Source organism: Sarcophilus harrisii, chromosome 4 (genome assembly GCF_902635505.1).
Source record: "Sarcophilus harrisii chromosome 4, mSarHar1.11, whole genome shotgun sequence".
Taxonomy (NCBI): Eukaryota; Metazoa; Chordata; class Mammalia; order Dasyuromorphia; family Dasyuridae; genus Sarcophilus; species Sarcophilus harrisii.
Window position 1 is genome coordinate 132,978,888 of NC_045429.1, and position 15,003 is coordinate 132,993,890.

At 34.1% G+C, this 15,003-nt stretch overlaps 1 protein-coding gene across 3 annotated transcripts in view; it reads right to left on the reverse strand.

Moving 5' to 3' along the window:
- Positions 1-15,003, reverse strand: part of TULP4 (TUB like protein 4) — a 211,357-nt gene that overhangs the window by 185,242 nt on the left and 11,112 nt on the right. For all 3 annotated transcript variants that reach the window (XM_031937561.1, XM_031937559.1, XM_031937560.1), the window contains exon 2: positions 9,803-9,906. The gene's annotated coding sequence lies outside the window, so the exon portion shown is untranslated. The remainder of the gene's footprint in view (positions 1-9,802; positions 9,907-15,003) is intronic.

Sequence of the window (15,003 nt, forward strand, 5' to 3'; positions counted from 1 at the left end):
CTCTGACAAACACATGATAAAAAGATACAAAGACTGAGATTTTCTGCTGGTTAAACAGACACACAAGTGTCCAATCTAAGGCTGGATAATCCCTCATAAGGAATGTTACACAAGAGCAGTATTCATGCATGGACCATCCTTCCAATTTTTTTTTAAAAAGTTTTAAATAATATCTCTTTTATTTTCAAATTACATGCAAAATTTTTATTTTTCTTCCCAGGTTATTTTTATCTTTGTAAATCCGATTTTTCTTGTGCAACAAGAATACTGTATAAATGTGTACATATATATTGTATTTAAGATATACTTTAACATGTTTAACATGTATGAGACTGCCTGCCATCTAGGGAAGGGGGATTGAGGAAAAGAAGGGAAAAGCTGGAACAGAAGTGTTTGCAAGGGTCAATGTTGAAAAATTACCCATGCATATGTTCTGTCAATAAAAAAACTATAATACTAATAAAATAAATAAATAAAATTTTTAAAATACATGCAAAGATAGCCTTCAACACTCCTCCCTGAAAAACACATGCCTCATATTTTTATCCCCTTTCCTTCCAAGCCCCACTAGACAGCAAGCAAGATTAAATATGTGTAATTCCTCCAAACATACCTCTACACTTATGCTGCACAAGAAAAATAAGGTCAACAAAGAAAAACTAGATCATTATTGATCACAAAATAGAAAATTTTGATTATATTAAATTAAAAAGCCTTTGCACAAACAAAACTAATGCAAACAAGATTAGAAGGGAAGCAACAAACAGAAAACATTTTTACAGTTAAAGGTTCTGACAAAGGCCTCAAAATATATAGAGAACTGACTCTAATTTATAAGAAATCAAGCCATTCTCCAATTGATAAATGGTCAAAGGATAAGAACAGACAATTTTCAGATGATGAAATTGAAATTATTTCCACTCATATGAAAGTGTTCTAAATCACTATTGATCAGAGAAATGTAAATTAAGACAACTCTGATATAACACTACACACCTGTCAGATTGGCTAAGATGACAGGAAAAAATAATGATGAATGTTGGAGGGGATGCGGGAAAACTGGGACACTGATGCATCGTTGGTGGAGTTGTGAACAAATCTAACCATTCTGGAGAGCAATCTGGAATTATGCCCCAAAAGTTATCAAACTGTGCAGACCCTTTGATCTAGCAGTGCTACTACTGGGCTTATATCCCAAAGAGATACTAAAGAAGGGAAAGAGACCTGTATGTGCCAAAATGTTTGTGGCAGCCCTGTTTGTAGTGGCTAGAAACTGGAAAATGAATGAATGCCCATCAATTGGAGAATGGATGGGTAAATTGTGGTATATGAATGTTATGGACTATAATTGTTCTGTAAGAAATGACCAGCAGGATGAACACAAAGAGGCTTGGAAAGACTTACATGAACTGATGCTAAATGAAATGAGCAGAAACAGGAGATTATTATACACTTCAACAATAATACTGTAGGAGGATGTATTCTGATGAAAGTGGATATCTTCGACAAAGAGAAGATCTAATTCACTTCCAATTGATCAGTGATGGACAGAATCAGCTACACCCAGAGAAGGAACACTGAGAAATGAGTGTGAACTGTTTGAATTTTTGTTTTTCTTCCCAGGTTATTTTTACCTTCTGAATCCAATTTTTCCTGGGCAACAAGAGAACTGTATGGTTCTGCACAAATATATTGTGTCGAGGATATACTATAACATATTTAACATGTATAAGACTGCCTGCCATCTAGGGGAGTGGGTGACGGAGGGAAGGGAAAAGACGGAACAGAAGTGAGTGCAAGGGATAATGTTGTAAAAAATTACCCATGCATATGTTCTGTCAATAAAAAAATTATAATAAAAAAAAAGAAAAATAAGGTCAAAAAGAAAAAAAATGAGAAAGCAAAAACAAAAAAACAAGCAAACAACCACAAAAAATGTGAAAACACTATGTTGCGATCCATATTCAGTCCTCAAAGTCCTCCCTCTGGATGCTGATGGTTATTTATCACAAGTCAATTAGACTTGGCCTGAATCACCTCATTGATGAAAAGAGTCAAGTCTATCACAGTTGATCATCACATAATCTTCTTGCTGTGTACAATATTCTGGATTCTACTCACTTCACTTAGCATCAGTTCATGATGGCCTCTCTAGGCCTTTCTGAAATCATCCTGCTGATCTTTTTTTTTTTTTTTTTTGCTAAAGCAATTGGGGTTAAATGACTTGCCTAGGGTCATACAGCTAGGAAGTGTTAAGTGTCTGAGACCAGATTTGAACTTAGGTCCTCCTGACTTCAGGGCTGGTATTCTATCCACTGCGCCATATAGCTGCCCCTGATCATTTCTTATAAAATACTAATATTTCATTACATTCATATACCATAACTTATTCAGGCATCCACTCAGTTTCCAATTCCTTGCCATTACAAAAAGGGCTACTACAAACATTTTTACACATATTATCCCTTCCAATTTTTAAAATTAAATGATGATCCTGGAGCAACTAACCTGGCTATGCTCCCACCTTGGCACTCATACCCAAGGATTAAGTCCTTTGAAGGCAGCTACCTCAAAAAGGCTTTAAGGTATGGTATATGCAGGCTCAGGCCCCATCCAGTATGTTTTCCACTAACATTCAGCCAGAAGATATTATTAGCTGTTGGCAAAAGTATTTAATAAGAAATCATAGTAAAAAATAGTAACAAAAAACTATTCTATTCTTGCCCCAAATCTGAGGTATATATTCTTCCCCAATACATACGGCATAAATGGAAAGTATAGGCACAAATTTACAATGTAAATAAAATGAGGAAACATTTACTAAGATGCTATAATAAAAGAAGTAGATAAAAGTATTCCTCTCTTAACCCCAGGATGCATTTTGCTACAATTGCACAAAACAATCAAGTATGGGCATATATGTATATATGAACATATTTATACATGTACACACACACATATATATAAATGATTGATAAGATCAGAGAGGATATAAAGAGAACAGCTAGTAAACTATTTACTATATATCAGTTATCCTGATATTTAAAGCCCTTCTCAATCTGTCTCCAGCCTGCCTCTCCAGATAGGCACATTATACCTTCATAAACTTCATAAACTCTACAATCTAGCCAACTATTCTTTCTGTGATTTCCCAGGCACAACTTAACATCTTTGCTTCAACATCTTTGCACAAGTGTTCCCACACCAAGAATACACTTCCTCCTAACCTCTACTTCTTAGAATCCCCATGTTCCCTCAAGCCACAGTTCATGTTTAATCTACTAATAAAAGACTTTCTTCATCTTCTTATTAGAGCTCAATTCTTCTTCTTCAAACAAAAATGTATGTATTTATCACTTTATTATTTTACATGATATGCCTACATAGTAGGCATTTAAGACATGTTTGGTGTATTAACTATTTGCATACAAAAGTATTTTCCAATGAATGGATGCCCATCAGTTGGAGAATGGTTGGGTAAATTGTAGGTATATGAATGTTTTGGAATATTATTGTTCTGTAAGAAATGACCAGCAGGATGAATACAGAGAGGCTTGGAGAGAATTACATGAACTGATGCTAAGTGAAATGAGCAGAACCAAGAGATTATTATATACGTCAACAACGATACTGTATGAAGATGTAATCTGATGGAAGTGGATTTCTTTGACAAAGAGACCTAATTCAGTTCCAATTGATCAATGATGGACAGAAGCAGCTACACCCAAAGAAAAAAAAAACACTGGGAAATGAATGTAAACTGTTTGCATTTTTGTTTTTCTTCCCAGGTTATTTTTTACCTTCGGAACCCAATTCTCCCTGTGCAACAAGAGAACTGTTTGGATCTGCACATATACATTGTATCTAGGATATACTATGACATATTCAACATATATAGGACTGCTTGCCATCTAGGGGAGAGGGTGGAGGATGGGAGGGAAAAATCGGAACAGAAGTGAGTGCAAGGGATAATGTAGAAAAATTACCCTGGCATGGGTTCTGTCAATAAAAAGTTACTGTAATAAAATAAATAAATAAATAAATAAATAAAATAAAATAAAAAGAACATTTGCTTCTTAAAATGTTCTCCTTCATTTGGTTATCTGTTGGAAAGGTAGGGAATGTTTGGTTTTGTTTCCTATGCTGCCTGTTTAGAACTAGTTTTCTATTATTCTGTAATAAAAATGTATGAGTGAAAACAGAGAAAAAAAAAGTATTTTCCATACTTGTAAAAATTAATACTTCTATTATTCATGATAAAAATTATTTAACATTTAAAAAATCAGTTAAAAAGTTGAAATATAATAAAAAAGATCTCCATTCAGTTGTGAACTCACATAATCATTCTGGAGAGCAATTTGGAACTATGCCCAAAGGACAATCAAACCGCATATCTTCTGATCCAGCAATAACACTACTAGGTCTGAATTCCAAAGAGATCCAATTTTTTAAAAAAGGAGGGGAGTAAAGGCCCTATTCATAAAATCTTTTCGTAGTGGCAAAATAATTGGAAGTTGAAGGGATGTTTATCAACTAGAGAATTGAAGAACACAGTTTCGGTGTATGACTGTGATAGAATATTAATGATTTCAAAAAATCTAGAAAGACTTACACAAACTGATACAAAGTAAAGTAATGAGAACCAGAAGAATACTGTATACCCTAACAGCAATACTGTAGGATGATCAAAGTGAAGGATAACTATTCTCAGCAATACAATAATTTAAGACAATACCAAAAGACCCATGAAGAAAAATGCTATCCACATTCACAGCAAGAAATGATGGAGTCTGAATGAAGATTGAAGCATATTATTTTTCACTTTATTTTATATGACTCATAGGAAATATGTTTTACATGATAGCACATATAAAATCTATAATCACATTTCTTAGGGGTAGGGGAGAATTGAAGGAAGGAAAAAATTTGGAACCTGAATTTTTTTAAAATGAGCATTAAAAATTATCTTTAAATGTAATTGGGGAAAAAATTGTAAAATAACATTTTCTTAATTTTTCCCCAAAAAAAATAAAAATAAAAAAGCCTTCCATTGGTAACATTCACATGAACTCAACCAACATTATAGTGATAAATGGCTGAGTAATACAGATTTTTTTATGGAAAACAAAAAATGATAGTAAGATAGTAGTTACTCAAGATTGAGTAATTATGTCCAGAAATAACAAAAAGGTTATCCTTATAAAAAATTTAGATATATTAGCTAATGTAGATCATACAATGAAGTATTAGAAACTGGAATATAAAACTGCAGATAATAAAAATTCAATATCTACTACATAGTTGAAAAGACAAAAACAAGTGGCTAAAATTATAAACCATAAGCTCCCTATCTTTTTATAAATGAAAGGACAACAAATTTCTATACCACAAACAAAAACTACAAAATGCTCTTGAAAATTTAACAAATAAATTGTATTGGAAATAGAATTTAAATACAGACAGAATTCTTGTCCCAAATTACTAGTTGAAACAATGAGCCATAAAAATTGGCATAAGAATGCCAATAATGATATTACTATATCAAATTCTCAATCTCTAAAAACTATGGAATGAAAAATTCTCAAAACAGAGAGACCTAGAAGGATGAAAACCAAATGGGACAAGATACACGTTTCCTGTCATCTACTCAAGTTGTCACAAACTTATGAGTCCAGAGAAAATGGACTTAGATGCTAACTCTTATTCTTTCACAAAAAGGAGGCATGTTATGCAATTACACAATGGTCGTCAGAACAATAACTATAAGAATAACTGGATAGCAGTTTGTCCTCAAACTGTATCTATCTATAAACTCCATCAAAAAAAAGTAAGAACAAGCTAACAATGATAACACTAGACATTGTATATCTATATGTATGTATGAATTATATAATGTATTATAGAGCAGCAGTTACCAAAACTATTTGGTATTGGCTAAGGAATAGATTAGTTGATCAGTGGAACAGATTAGGTTCAAGGGATAAAACAGTCAACAAATATAGCAACCTAGTCTTTGACAAACCCAAAGACCCCAGCTTTTGGGATAAGAACTTACTGTTTGATAAAAATTGCTGGGAATATTGGAAACTAATATGGCAGAAACTAGGCATTGATCCATACTTAACACCGTACACCAAGATAAGGTCAAAATGGGTTCACAACCTAGACATAAAGAATGAAATTATTAATAAATTAGAGGAACACAGGATAGTTTACCTCTCAGAACTGTGGAAGGGGAAGGTCTTTATGACCAAAGCAGAACTAGAGATCATTACTGATCACAAAATAGAAAATTTCGATTATACCAAACTGAAAAGTTTTTGTACAAACAAAACTAATGCAGACAAGATTAGAAGGGAAGCAATAAACTGGGAAAATATTTTTACAGTCAAAGGTTCTGATAAAGGCCTCATTTCCAAAATATATAGAGAATTAACTCTAATTTATAAAAAATCAAGCCATTCTCCAATTGAAAAATGGTCAAAGGATATGAACAGACAATTCTCAGATGAAGAAATTGAAACTATTTCTAGTCATATGAAAAGATGCTCCAAGTCATTATTAATCAGAGAAATGCAAATTAAGACAACTCTAAGTGTACCACTACACATCTGTCAGATTGGCTAAGATGACAGGAAAAAATAATGATGATCGTTGGAGGGGATGCAGGAAAACTGGGACATTGATGCATTATTGGTGGAGTTGTGAACGAATCCAACCATTTTGGAGAGTAGTTTGGAACTATGCTCAAAAAGTTATCAAACTGTGCATACCCTTTGATCCAGCAGTGTTACTACTGGGATTATATCCCAAAGAGATTATAAAGAAGGGAAAGGGACCTGTATGTGCATGAATGTTTATGGTAGCCCTTTTTGTAGTGACTAAAAACTGGAAACTGAATGGATGTCCATCAGTTGGAGAATGGCTAAATAAATCGTGGTATATGAATATTTTGGAATATTACTGTTCTGTAAGAAATGACCAACAGGATGATTTCAGAAAGGCCTGGAGAGACTTACACGAACTGATGCTGACTGAAATGAGCAGGACCAGAAGATCATTATATACTTCAACAACAATACTATATGATGACCAGTTCTGATGGATCAGGCCATCCTCAGCAACGAGATCAACCAAATCATTTCCAATGGAGCAGTAATGAACTGAACCAGCTATGCCCAGAAAAAGAACTCTGGGAGATGACTAAAAACCATTACATTGAATTCCCAATCCCTATATTTATACACACATGCATTTTTTATTTCCTTCACAAGCTAATTGTACAATATTTCAGAGTCTGATTCTTTTTATACAGCAAAATAATGTTTTGGTCATGTATACTTATTGTGTATCTAATTTATATTTTAATGTATTTAACATCTACTGATCATCCTGCCATCTAGAGGAGGGGTGGGGGGGTAAGAGGTGAAAAATTGGAACAAGAGGTTTGGCAATTGTTAATGCTGTAAAGTTACCCATGCATATATCCTGTAAATAAAATCCTGTATTAAATTTAAAAAAAAAATGAATTATATAATGAAAGAACTAAATTTATAAAAGTAAATGATATTATTCCAACTTACACAATAAGCTGAAGTTCCTTGAGGTTAAGTAATTTGCCCAAGATCACACAGCTAATATGTATCTGAGACAAAACTTTAAAATGGCTCCTTGATAAAATCAAATATTGTGTCCACTATACTATTCTGACTCTCTATCCTCTATACAATATCATACATAACAGTCACAAATAATGTTCAGTTGTCATGCCTGACAAATACAGAACTGTAGCTAACTGGGAAACCATCTGGGAGTTCAGAAGAGAGAGAAGGTATAGTTTTGATCCTTAAAAACAATTAATAATTTCCCTTTCAATACATACTAATTTTCCTCAAACTATTAATGTCTGATCAGTTCTGTCCTGCCATTAATAATTCTCAAATATTGCAACATAAACAGAATAATTCTATACTACTCAAAAAACACTGTTGATTTTTGAACAGCTCTTGAACAGATGGCAACTCAGAAGAGTCTTGTTCCAATTATGGCAACTTTAGCAGTATGCTCACCTCCTGCTACCTGAAACACCAATACCACCTATCTCTATTCAAAAAAAAGCTTCTAATCAAAACTATCATTCTACATAACTCCTGGTCCTCATTCCTTAAATTATAAGTAAAAAATGAATTTCATTATAATTCTACTAATTAAAACGAGCAGGAATCATCACAGTACTATTATACGCTGTATTTTTTGCATAATTACACTGGGATGTAATAAAGTTTTGCTTCCTATGCATGTAGGGTCAGAAATAAGATCTTATTACACTGATACAGGAGGAACTTGGAAATGTTAGGAGTTTAATCTCAAAGACATTAAAACATTACAAAGTTATTTAATATGAAAGTTATTCCTGGTTTTACACAGATATGCATATATATTTTTAAATTTTTCTTCTTAAGTAACCAAAGACTAAGATTATGACACCAAAATATGTAAAGGGTCACAGACAGTGGGGGAACTCTGGGCAAGGTATAAGACCCTTCAGCCCAGAGGAAATCTGTTAGGCTCCCTATATTCCCTAAGGGCTCTCAGCCTTCCTGAGAAGTCAAAGGGTGGTGACAACCTGTGTTGTAACTGAAGCAGAGTGATACCAGGAGGCAAACTACATATAATAGCAAAGTTGTTTATGTGGTCCCAGTATATACTTAGCGCATGCCCAGGGTTGTTTTTGTTTCATAAGGGTATGAGGGAATATAAGGATGAGAGAAATGGGAATAAATGGACTCCATATTTCCACTATCCTTGGGAGTCTCGCCTTATCACTTCTCCACTAAGACAATATATTTTAATCACTCCAGCGTGGAGGCTCTAGAAAGTATAGTAAGTTTTGTCACCCCAACTTGGGGGGGCTCTAGAAAGCAGCACACACGCAACAAAAATATAAAATATCAATCAGAAAACAGTTAAATTTATGTACAGTCTGAGTAAGAAAGCCAAGGAAACTATAATTTATTCTATTTATCAGGTTTATAGACAAAATGCTCCCCTGGGCATTTAATAAACACAAACACAATCTAGTAACCAATTTTGCCTTCTGACCACCAAGAAAAAACCTGAAGTTTGCTGATTTCGTGAGGCCATTAAGCAGTTCATTACAGTGGTAATGAGATAATGAAAAGATAATAGAGATTTTTGAGAACCTAGATATAGAAAAAAGATTAGGGCTCTTATTTATCTAATCTGAAAAATGTGACAAGCTACTTATATGAATGGCAATGGGCACCTGCCAATAAATTTTAAAGTTTGTATTTATTTAGATGAAGAACCCAAAGAGAAAAGTTTCAATAAAACCTTCTAATTCTCCACAATGGTGAAGGTTCCTATATTAATTTCACAAAAACTGCTCTTAGAGGTTTTATAATGTCTTGAAAATCATAGCCATCATCGACTACATGAACACAATGTACCATTATTTTCTTTAAACATTTAACAACTTAATTTGCTAGGTACCTTGCCATTCTGTTTGGGCTCTTAGCAATTTGTCATTTGATCTTAACAAATCTTTTTTTCCCCTATCTTTACACAGAGTAGGGAGTTATCCTAAATCTCTGCTGTTTTTCATCATATGTTTTCAATTTAAAAAACAATATCTATATACAAAAGATTCTTAAGTTCAGTCCTTCTATCTCTTTCTACAATTCATTCTAGCAAAAATATCCAAAAACAGCCATTATAATGCAAAATATACAACCCAGTACAGAACCTAAAATAAATATTTATGGAACTTGAATATACTTACCATTTCTCAATTATTAGTTCAGAAAGGGATACAGATAAATGGAGTGAATGGCAGTGGAGCAGTCTAGTATTCCCAGTCCAATATTCTACTAGACTTAACTGCCTCTGCAAAAAATACAAATCAAAAACATATAAATCATCCATAAGTTACCAAAAAATTTGGCAGATAAAAATAAAAACACAGCGTTCCACAAAATTAAGTATAAACACAATTCTGATGACTTTTAAATTTAGAATTAAAGCAAAAACAGCAATCACTTCATAATGTGTAAGGAGACTATCATTATACTTCTACATCATAATTATAATGTTCAGAATGAAGCAATATTTGAAAAATGTTCTTTCTCTTCTACTGTCTTAAAAGCTTCTATGTACAATTTTTAAAAGTTTAAATGAATAAATCTTTCAAAAACAAACATTCAAAAATAAAATCTTGAGAAAGTAGTGTCAGAAAGTGAAGACAAAACTCATGTCTTCAGTAAAGTAAAAACTAATACTAATTCTTCTTTTTTTTTTTTTTTTGCTGAGGCAATTGGGGTTAAGTGACTTGCCCAGGGTCACACAGCTGGGAAGTGGAAATGTCTGAGACCAGATTTGAACTCAGGTCCTCCTGACTTCAGGACTGGTGCTCTATCCACTGCACCACCTAGATGCCCCACTAATAACTAATTAATCAAAACTGAAATAGTTTTGATCCTGGGGTAACTTTAAAATGTTGAGAGTTTAATCTTAAAGACATTAAAACATTACAATAAAGTTACTTAATTTGAGGGTCCTATAGATAAGAAATTCATGGAAGTCTTGGGACCTCCTATTAATGCTATACCAACCTACTCTGAATGTCTTCCCTCCCTGTGTCTATGGTCAATTAAGATAGAAATGGAGCAACTTAAATAGTTATAGTCAGATTTAGTTTCCTCCCTATCCTTCCCACTCAGTTCTACTCAATAGCACTACTCTTAAAGTCAAGTAAGAACTATGCAAAAAAAAAAAAAAAACAGATAATAACTTTCAAATTCACATAACTAAAAAATAAGTATTAATTTTTGAAGCAAAGTATAGTACATTTTAAAAAAAGATATTGGTCTTCCCTAATCCCAAAGCTGCAAAGGATAAGGGAAAAGACTTTCTAGGTTTTCATGTTAGCTCTTTTTTGTCATCTAGAATATGAAAGACTTCTTTACAGCAAAAATGACCATATTAAGTGTCTGTCTCTTTCTCTGGCTTAAAAACAGGAGCAAAAATCTGACAAACTTTCAACTCTAGTCTGGAAAAAAAAATGCAACACAGGTCTGATAGGAAAAACATCTTAGGGAAGTGGAAAAGGAGCTGACATCTTGGAAGATTAGAAGAGATTGGCTAGGATGACAGGAAAAGAGAATGATGAATGTTGGTGGGGATATGGGAAAATTGGGACACTGATACATGTTGGTGGAATTGTGAATGCCATTCTGGAGAGCAATTTGGAATTATGCTCAAAAAGTTATCAAACTGTACATACCCTTTGATCCAGCAGTGTTACTACTGGGCTTATATCCCAAAGAGATCTTAAAGAAGGGAAAGGGACCTGTATGTGCCAAAATGTTTGTGGCAACCCTCTTTGTAGTGGCCAGAAACTGGAAACTGAGTGGATGCCCATCAACTGGAGAATGGCTGAATAAGTTATGGTATATGAATGTTATGGAATATTATTGTTCTGTAAGAAATGACCAACAGGATGATTTCAGAGAGGCCTGAAGAACTTACATGAACTGATGCTGAGGGAAATGAGCAGAACCAGGAGATCATTATATACTTCAACAACAACACTATATGATGATCAATTCTGACGGATGTGGCCCTCTTCAACAATGAGATGAAACAAATCAGCTCTAATAGCACAATAATGAATTTAACCAGCTATACCCAGAGAAAGAATTCAGGGAAATGAGTGTGAACCACTACATAGAATTCCCAATCCTATTTTTGCCACCTGCATTTTTGATTTCCTTCACAGGTTAATTGCTAGACATTTTCCACTTAAGTCCATTTATAGTTAACTCCATTTCCTATGAGCAGCTCTGGTTAACACTACCCCTACACCAGGTGTTCCTTTGGGTTCTTCCCTCCCCTTTTTAGCTTCCTTTTGTACATTGTCTTCTTCCATAAAATCGTAAACTCCTTGAGGGAAGGGAATGTCTCTTTTTCTAATTTGTATGCCCACAACTTAGCACAAAGATTAAGAGATGTTCATTGAACTGTATTAACTGAAATTAAGTCCTTAAGATATTTTTCAATTTATTAAGCACTTATTAAGCACACTGGGGATATAAATGTAAAAAAAAATGTTGTAGTCCCTGCCCTCAAATACTTAAATCTGTTAATATATACAAATAATTATGATACAAAATAGAATGTGATAACTACATAAAAGAAGTAAACTATTAAGGAGAGAATGATCACTTCTAGCTAGAGAAAAGCTTTCCATCCTGAGATGGAAAAAATAAAGTAAAAGGTTTTCAAGAGTCAGAGACCTGGAAAGTCTATTCCAAGAATAGGGAAAATATTCATAAATGAATTGAGGAAGTGCAGAATAGAATGAGATTGTGAAATAACTGACTAGTCAGTCCATGGGTACATTAGATATCAAGATAAGCAATTTACATAGTATCCCACAATCAACAGGGAACACTAAATCAATCTAATCAGAGTACTAACATTAAAACTGCATATTACGGCAGATTACTTTGGTAGTAGTGTGAAGTATACAACTGCACAAAGAAGAAAGACGAAAATATTTTCCATGGGAAAAATAAGTAACAGCCAAATTGGGGTAGTGATAGTAGGAATGGAAAGAAGGGCATGAAGGAATAAATACTGTAGAAGTCAAAATAACATGACTGGAGTAATAATTGATCGGAAAAATATGTTCAGAGGGGATAATCAACAACAATATAGAAGCTAGGAGGAAGGGCAAGTTCCAAGAAGGAAAAGGGAAATGAATAAATGAGCATTTATCAAGCACTTTCTATGTGCAAAAGACTGATAAATGCTGGTGACACAAAAAGACACTCCTTGCTTTCAGTTAGCTCACATTCAGCACATAGGGAAAGTTTTAGTTTCAAGACAAATGGAAAGATCCTATGCAGCAGCAAAGTAGATGGTAACGCTTCTTCAATATCATTTACAAGGCGAGAGTATAGAAATTTCCAATGCTGAACCATTTGATAGTGGCAAGAACTTTCTTCCCAATAAGAAGACTCTGCACAGGGAAAGTTTCCCTGGATAAGGAAAAACTGAAAGCACAGCTGTAGCAGGGTCAGAGAGGAAATGGTGGTACAGGTGGTAGTGGTACAATTGCCTATACAAGCTGCCTGCTAGCCATCCCTCAAAAAGTGCCTCTGTTTCAGCCAATCTGGCTGGACTCTTCTCCACTGGAGTTACCGCTTTGAGTGATAGCTGCTGAGGATGAGACAGTAAGCAAAACTGATAGTCTGGGAGACGCTGCCACTCCCATATTTCATATTCCTAATTACCAAGGCAGTTATTCAGCATTTGTCATTGAGAGTGATAAGAAAGACAGATCCCCTCTCCACAATGATTTCTCAATAATAGTTTTGGGGGCTGGTCTCAAAGCAAGTTTAGTAGTTTAGAGATTCCTGCTATTCCCAAGGCTATTGGGCTCAGGATCCTGTCTCCATCAGGGTCTAAGGGAAAAAAGAAGTCAAAGTTATAGAAATAGTTTGACTTATTTGGCACATGCTGCCTCCTGAGACTCCCTCAGAATGTCTAGCTGAAATAATGAACTTGCACTTAAGGTATCAAAAGGGAATCTAGCTACAAGTATTCACAGATAAGCAATTAATACTGGAATTAAGAGTTTGGGGTTACACTTATAGATTTGAAACTCACATGTAGATAGGAGAATAAAATACAGTAAAATACAAAATACATACATTCAAATGTATGAAATCACCAAAGGAAAATATAGACTATAGAAAAGGACTAGGTCTTGACAGATGCCAAGATTTTGGATATGTAAAGAGGAATTGATAAAGATGGCTAAAACGTATCCATCAAACAGGTACAAAAATCAGAACAGGGCTAGGTCAAAGAAGTAGAAACCCAAACAATTTCAAATGCAGCACAAAACTCAAAGAGACTGCAAACTTTAAAGACCACTGAATATGGTAACCATGGGAAAAAATGGTTTCAATAGAATAATGGAAATAAAAGCCAGACTGCAATTAGTTACAAGGAAATATTAACTACTCTTCCTAAGCACTTAAGGGGAAGAGAAAGAGAAGAAAACCACAGACAAGAAAAAGGTTTGGAGTTGGAGGTTTGTTTGTGTTTTCTTTTGTTTTTTGGAGACAAGAAACCTGTACGTATTAATAGGCAAAGGAAAAAGGACTAATCAAGAGGGAAGAGAATGTATGACAAAATGGAGCAAGATCCTGGAGACAAAAAAGGATGGTTTCAATAGCATAGAGTGATTAGTGTAGACAAGATTAGCTCATCCTCTAAGACAGGAGGGAGGGAAGAAGGGATTCATGACAACAGAAAAGTTTTCAAAAAGTAGAAGAGAGTGCTTACAAATAGCTTCAATTTTTCCAAAGTATGAGGTAAAATCTTCTGCTGAGACAAAAGGCAGTGGGGAGGGAAATGATGTGGAACAGCTACTCTGAGAAGTGTTATGAAGTTAGAGGTCAATATATTAAAATTAGTTTTCTGTTTATGTCATATGAAATAGGAATCACTTCATCTCATGATACATTCTATTATTATCCACTCTTCACTATGTTTAATCCCACAAAACGAGGCTATTATCTTGTGGGTTTGTTACTTTTGTTCCACCACTCATGTTTAAAATTACTTCCTATGCTCCAAAATTCAATCCAACCGGATCACTTCCTTCCTTTCTAGATGAATTCAAAAAAGTAAAACCTACTCCCCTAGACATTTCCCTAAAGTATTCATGTATGAAAAGCAGAAGTAGCTAAAATCAGAGTCAGTGATTAAGAAAGGGAATATGACAGAATTCCTTGGACTTAGCTAAAATTGTATTCAAGATTTAATGATAGCTGGAATAGGGAATACATCACCACTCATGTTTTCCATCTCCAACCATGATCCCTTGTTGTTCTCCTTGCAAAAATCAACTTCTTTATGTATAGTGTTAATTTTTTTAAAAAAATGGCTAAATTTGGTTAAATTTGACCA